This window comes from Arachis stenosperma, chromosome 8 (assembly GCF_014773155.1).
Source record: "Arachis stenosperma cultivar V10309 chromosome 8, arast.V10309.gnm1.PFL2, whole genome shotgun sequence".
In the NCBI taxonomy this organism is placed as follows: Eukaryota; Viridiplantae; Streptophyta; class Magnoliopsida; order Fabales; family Fabaceae; genus Arachis; species Arachis stenosperma.
This window is the reverse complement of record NC_080384.1, coordinates 25,388,141-25,395,360: the sequence shown is the minus strand read 5'-3', so window position 1 is coordinate 25,395,360 and position 7,220 is coordinate 25,388,141.

Sequence of the window (7,220 nt, the reverse complement as noted above, 5' to 3'; positions counted from 1 at the left end):
CTTCATACGCTTATCTGAAGTTCCTACCAATGAATTACATAAGTATCTCTATCTTTATCTTTATGTTTTATTCATCATCTATACCCATTTGAATCTGCCTGACTAAGATTTACAAGGTGACCATAGCTTGCTTCATACCAACAATCTCCGTGGGATCGACCCTTACTCGCGTAAGGTTTATTACTTGGACGACCCAGTGCACTTGCTGGTTAGTTGTGCGAAGTTGTAGTGATCACAATTTCGTGCACCAAGTACGTACTCCCACTAACCCTAATTTTTTTCCTCTCAAATAAGAAGAGGGTTTAAGAAAATAAAGAACTGACAGTACAATAATTAAATTTGATTAGGTTAAATAATAGTCAAAATGATAAAAAAAATAAAAAAATAAATTTAAAACTTTAACTAATTGAATTTATTTTATTTGTAGTGGGATCATTTAAAATTTAAAGTGAGGGCATATTATATATAACTATATCTTTTAAAACAAAAATTAAAAAATCATGGGAGCAAGTGTCCCCTCATTTGTATGCTTGAGTCCATCCCTGGCGGCACCAAAACAGCTTTGGAAATAAGGTGAATCGTTAGAGAATCATTCAAGTATTAAGGTTTCTCTTTGTATCTGTTATATATACGGCTAAAAAATTTTGATATGGTAGTAAAATGGGTGTTATACTTTAACATGGTGATTTTTTGTGTTTTTCAAAACTATGGGAGTACACAAATCGGACTCACCGATTTGTGTTGAAAAAATTTTAAAAAGTTGGAGTACACAAATCGGACCTACCGATTTGTGTTGAAAAAATTAAAAAAATTTGGCCTCCGATTTGTGTTCTCCAAATTTTTTTAATTTTTTCAACACAAATCAGACGGTCCGATTTGTGTACCTCTTAAAAATCGAACGGTCCGATTTGTACTTCGTACATTAAATTATCCCACATTTTAAAAAAATACCACATTAGATCATATTTTAAAAAAATACCATTGTTAATCCAATATTAAAAATAAAAAAATGGTTATATACCATATGATCTAACTGAACAAAATATGCACTATACATCACAAGTGAAACTCAACTTTTGGAATTATATTTTGTCTTTGTTGTTCTCTTTGAAACTCAACTCTTACTCAAAACAGCATTACTATTTTGATGTATGGATTTGATGATGATATAGAGCTTTGAAGTGTGAACTGTTTGAAAATTTTCAAAAAGAAAGAATCAAGAGAAAGAAATATGAATTATTGAAGGTGTCAGCAAGGTAGTGGTGTTGTTACAGTGCAAGCTAGAACAGAAAGAGAGAGAGGAAATAAAAAAGGAGAAGGAGTTAAAGGTAAGCATTAAGAGTCCGTTTGGGAAGTAGTATAAGCTACTTTTTTTTACTTTTGGATTATAAAAAGTCACAATCTATATGTTTGGCACTATTTTAAAAAAAGTTTTTAACTTTCCGAAAAGTTAATTTGCAGCTTTTTGAAGAAGTAGAAATATATGACTTCTTGCTTCTCGAGAAGTCATTCTACCACTTACTTAAAAAAATTTAATTTTAAAACAAAAAAAATCTACTTTCCTTCTTGACTCTATGAAAAATACTGACCCTTCATCACCATTTTTATACAAGGTCTGCTAGAAGTACTGGCCTTCCACCATCATTCTCACGCAATGTTCCAAGTCTCACCATTTTTACGTAATGAAACATGTGATAGAAGTATTGATCCTCAACCACATTTTCAGACAATATTACATCTGAATAACTTACTGCATATATTCATTCTAAGTATTTTTTTTTATCATTTTATCACTATTTTTTATTATTAAATTTGTATTCAAGTGTGGTATGAAATTTCAATTTTAATTTTATTTTTTTCATATGTAATTTTATAGCTTATTATTATTTTCATAGTTAATTATAACAAGTTCTTGACCTTAATAAAGGAGAAGAGAGTTCTAATAGGAGTAAAAATAAAAAATAAAAAACATCAATAAAATATACATTGACACACATTTTATATTTATTTTTTATTTTCACCTATCATATCATACACAATATTAGTGATTAGGTTATGTAAAATCAACATTTAATATTGGAAAATATTTGTTATCATGGTTATTTTAATATTCATTCTCTTTTATAAAAAAAAAATTTATCTTTTGCATTATTTATCCAAACGCTACAACTTTAAAATAAGTACTTTTATAACTAAAAAACCAAATATAAAATAATTTATTTATAAGCTACTTTTAATAAAAAATTTTATATTTTAAATTCTTTTTTAAAAGAATTTAATTTAAGTTATTTACCATATCTAAACGAGACAGAACTAGCAGTTCTGTAATGAGAAACTTATTGCATTTTCATCCATTTAGTTTTGCCTTTGATTATTATTACTGCTGACTTCAGTTTTATACTTTCATGCACAACATAAGAGTATGCAAATACACAAACGCGCATTAAATATAGTTAAAGAGCATCAAATGCAAAGTCCTCATCCAATTGATTTGTTTGTATTTGCACCTGGGTTGGTGTGTACTGTGTAGTCAACTAAGATTTGTAATGCAGTAACAACATGCACCATTAGTTAAGGATAAATGATTATTATAATTAAAAATAATATTAATTTAAATTATATACAAATGAACTATGCCAAACATAACAACTTAAAAAGGTTACTTTTGAAAGAATATAATTTATGATATTTAATTTTTTATTATTTATTAAAAAAATATAATTATATAACGATATTTATTTTTTAAATTCACGATGTATGCAATTTTATTCTCTTTTATTTTTTGACAAAATTGAACTCATGATGATAATTTTTCTAATGGTGTAAATGCAGAAAATTATATTTTTACTTTTTGATATAATCGATATATTATTAATAATAAATAGTAATTAACCCCTCGTATTTTTAATCAAAATATTTTGACGATAATTTTTATTTATAGATATTAATGGATGATTGTTTCTTTAAAAATAAAATGCATTATGATTTTAGGTTATTTTATAATTAACAATAATACTTGATTATTTCTTTAAAAATAAATTGCATTATGATTTTAGGTTATTTCACAATAATAATTAATGTTCATAATATTGAATTACTCTAAATTTTTTATTTTCTATTGTTAGTAGTAAATCCCAAATTAAAAAGATTATGTTAAATTATTGAATAGTCCAAGTATAGTCGGAGTTAATTTAGTTTATTTGTTTATTAATATAATTGATTGAAAGCATAAATGATAAATAAGACAAGTAAATAATTAGAAAAATAGAATGTTAGTAATTGCTTAAAATAGATAACAAAATAAGTTATAGGGTATTACTTTATTTAAATTATTAATAATTAAAAGAATAAAAGGTCGGTAATTATTTTTAAAGTAGACATTAAATTTAGTTTTATGGTACTAATTTATTTGAGTTGTTAATAAAATTTTATAATTTTCAGATTTATATCTACTCAATTTATGTAATTTATTTTATTCTACTTTTAAAAAAAATTGAGATGTGCATTTTTAATTATTTATTTAGAAAGTATAGCGACGAAATGAGTTATATCAATTAAAATTAATTATCAATAATTGAAGTCAATTAATTGATTGTATTAATTTGTAAGATGAATAACGTATAATAAATATTGTGAAATTAATTATAATAAATTAATAATTAACAAATAAAAAACTAAAAGGGACTTTTTTATTACTTTTTAATGGCTACACGTTTTTATAATTTCACTTTCTCTTAATCTCTTCCTTTTACATTTATTTTATTTTTAATTTATTGAACTAAATCTATTACACTAATTATTTGTATTAACTAAATAAGTACTTTTTAATGGTTTATTATAATTGTGTCTTCAGGCCATAGATTAAAAATATTATAAAAATTGTTGAAAAATAAATATTTTTAAAATATGTCCTTAAGACACAAATTAACTAAATTATTTTTCAATTTAATCTGTTTGATTCATTCAATTGTATTAATTATAACTAATTAATTATGTAATTTGATTTGATTAGGATAAATATTTCATCATTTAATATTTTATTTGATTCATTAAATTACATTAATCATAACTTTAAATAATTAATTTAATTAGAGTAAATATAAAATTATTTTAATTTTTTTATTCATTAAACCAAATTAATTATAACTAATTTATTATTTAATTTGATCGAGATAAATATTAAATTATTTAGTAAATAATATATAAAGCAATAAAATAAATGAACTCAATTAATTCAATTTATTATCTTATTATTTTATATATCCCTTTTTTTTCTCTCTATTTTGTACTTCAGGTAAAATATTTATAATTTTTTATTTTTATTTTTTATCTTAATTTTGCTAATATTTTTTTATGATTTTATTTTATATTAATTTTTTTATTTATTTTGATTAATAATTATTAAGGGTATTATTATTTTAGTTAAAGATAATTTCAATTTTTGTAATATTTTTATAAAAGTTGATTAATAGGTTCTTCTTTAAATTTTTTTTGAAACTTTTTTAATAAGATTGTATTTTGATTTTTCTCTTTCATCCTTTGTATTAATTAATTATATTAATCTTCTATTACAATACATTTTTTATTTACTCTACATGTTATCTTTTCTATCTTCTTTTACTTTTTTAATTATTATTTTTACTTTATTTTTAATTATTTATTTTACTTTTACTTCTCATATATAGATTTATTATAATTCATCACAATTTTTTTTTAATTTAAGTGATTTTTTAGGTTATATTTTACTGTTAATACTTTTATTTTTTTTAATGTACTTTTTTTAGTTTGTGTTTAATATAATAATCTATAAATATCTATTCTATTATATAAAAATTAAATTTCTGCACTTATTAATGTTAAAACTGTCAGTGACATGTTTCTGATAGTGTTTTTCGATTTATTTCTTTTAACTCATTAAATTCAATTTATTATAATAAATTAATTATATCAACTAATTGATTTCGTTAATTATTTAAATATCATACAATTTATTATAATTTCTATCAATCAATTAATTGTAATTCAAATTGAATGATTATTTTGTTACAAAATTATTATTTCCTAATCTATTCATAGGCAATACACATATTAATTATAATCACAAATTAAGCTATTTTACATTAAATGACTTATATAATAGTCATCTCATTTATTATCATAAATGCTGAATTAAATAAGTCATTATTACTTTTGATTTAGAATTAAATGAGAATAAACCAGAGATATTATTTTATTTGGCTTTAGGGTTTAATGGGTGTCACACTCAGATATAAATAGTGACTTCCAAATTTCGGTCTCAAACACATCAAAGCCACATCCGTAACTCTTTTTTCATAAAAGGAATTGCGATTTAACTCTATCAGGGATACAAAAGGTTTTAAAAGAACAAGGGAATGGTTTGAATTTGCACGAATTCTAAATGTTTGAACTTACGATGTTATTTCAGTTTTAGAGAAATTTAAATATTATTTAAGTAAAATAGATTAAATATTATTTAAGTAATTTATTTCTAATATTGGTATTTGATTAAATTAGTTTTAGAGAAATTTAAATTGTTGACTCAATTTATATATTACGACTAATCTTTTTGAACATATTATTTTTACATTTTGTAATATAAATTTTTTTTCTAATTTTTATGTTTATTTTCTTTCTTAGATGTATCACTTTTTTTCCCATTTTATATTTTAGATTAATAATGTAATTATTAAGAAAAATGTATTTAACAAAAATATTAAAACATCACTATTTTAAAGTTCCTAAAGGACATTAATATTGGGCCAACTTCAATTTTAAAGAAGATTTGGCCAGTCCATTATGATAATCAATTAGTGCAGAACTTGAATTCCATAAAAAGGCATTTGTTTCTTGTGTAAAACACTCTCTCAAATTATACCAAAAAAAGAAAAGAACACTCTCTCAAAACAAGATTATCTTCTATAAATATTTCAACTTAAATGATTTATCATCTAATTAAATCTATATGATATTATAATAGAATTTATCGCATAACACCAGCTTAAAAGTGAGAATCAGTGGCGCAATCAAGATATTGGCTAAGTTTGGTTATTACAAAGCAAATATCGGATCTGATATTGGTGAGATAAATTAAGTGACATATTAGTCTTCGATATGGTGTGAGATCAGTTAAGGAAGTTCCTAAAGATTTGAACAAAACTTTGGAAATATATATATATATATATATATATATATATATATATATATATAACAAAATTAATATATACGTATACATAAATAAAAAAATTATTATAATTTTTGGAAATTATATATGAATTTTTTTTTTCTCAAATAAATTTATTATAATTAATTAGCTCGTAAATAATGCATGATTATATTAATTTAAGAAAATATCTTCATTATAATTATATCAAAAATATTTAATGCGTTATTAAACTACTTATCAATTATCAATATTTTTAATCATTCTAATTATATCAATTGATATAGTTTTAATTTTTATTCAAGTGCAATAATTTTATTAGGATATAGTTAATGCACACATTAATAGTGACCTATTTAATTTGATAATAATAATAATAATAAGGTCTACACGGTACATGCATTATATTTTAAAAAGGTAAAACATATTTTAAAAAAATTAGGGTATCAATAATCAATTGTGATTAATATCAATATCAATAATTAATTCTTATAATGATTTTTGTACTACTAAAGGCCAAGCTACATATAGTTTTTTTTTTTTAGAATAAAAAAGGTTGTGATTCATAACATTTTCGTAAAGTTATATCGTATGGACAAAGATTAATTAGATAACAAATTGAATTTTAATTAATATGTTTTATTTTCTGCTCATATTTTTTCATTAATTATTTTATTTTTTATATTTACAGTAAATATTGAATGTAAAAGAAAATATTGAATGTTATCTATTTTATTTATTTAGAGTCATAATTAAATCTGATATAATTATAGCAAGTATTTAGAATTAATAATAACATAATATTATAATTTTAAGTTGTATAATATAATAAAAAATATAGCAATTTATGTATGCTTTCTATTTAGCAATAATATTATGTATATTTATATATCTCAACTTTTAGCTCTTTTCTAAAAATATTGGCATATAATTAATGTTGATAACATATATATTGAGTAAGTATCTCTATTGAATTAATCATAAAAGTTAATAAAATATAATGAAAAAAATTTCACCTAATTATAGCAAGTATCTCCAT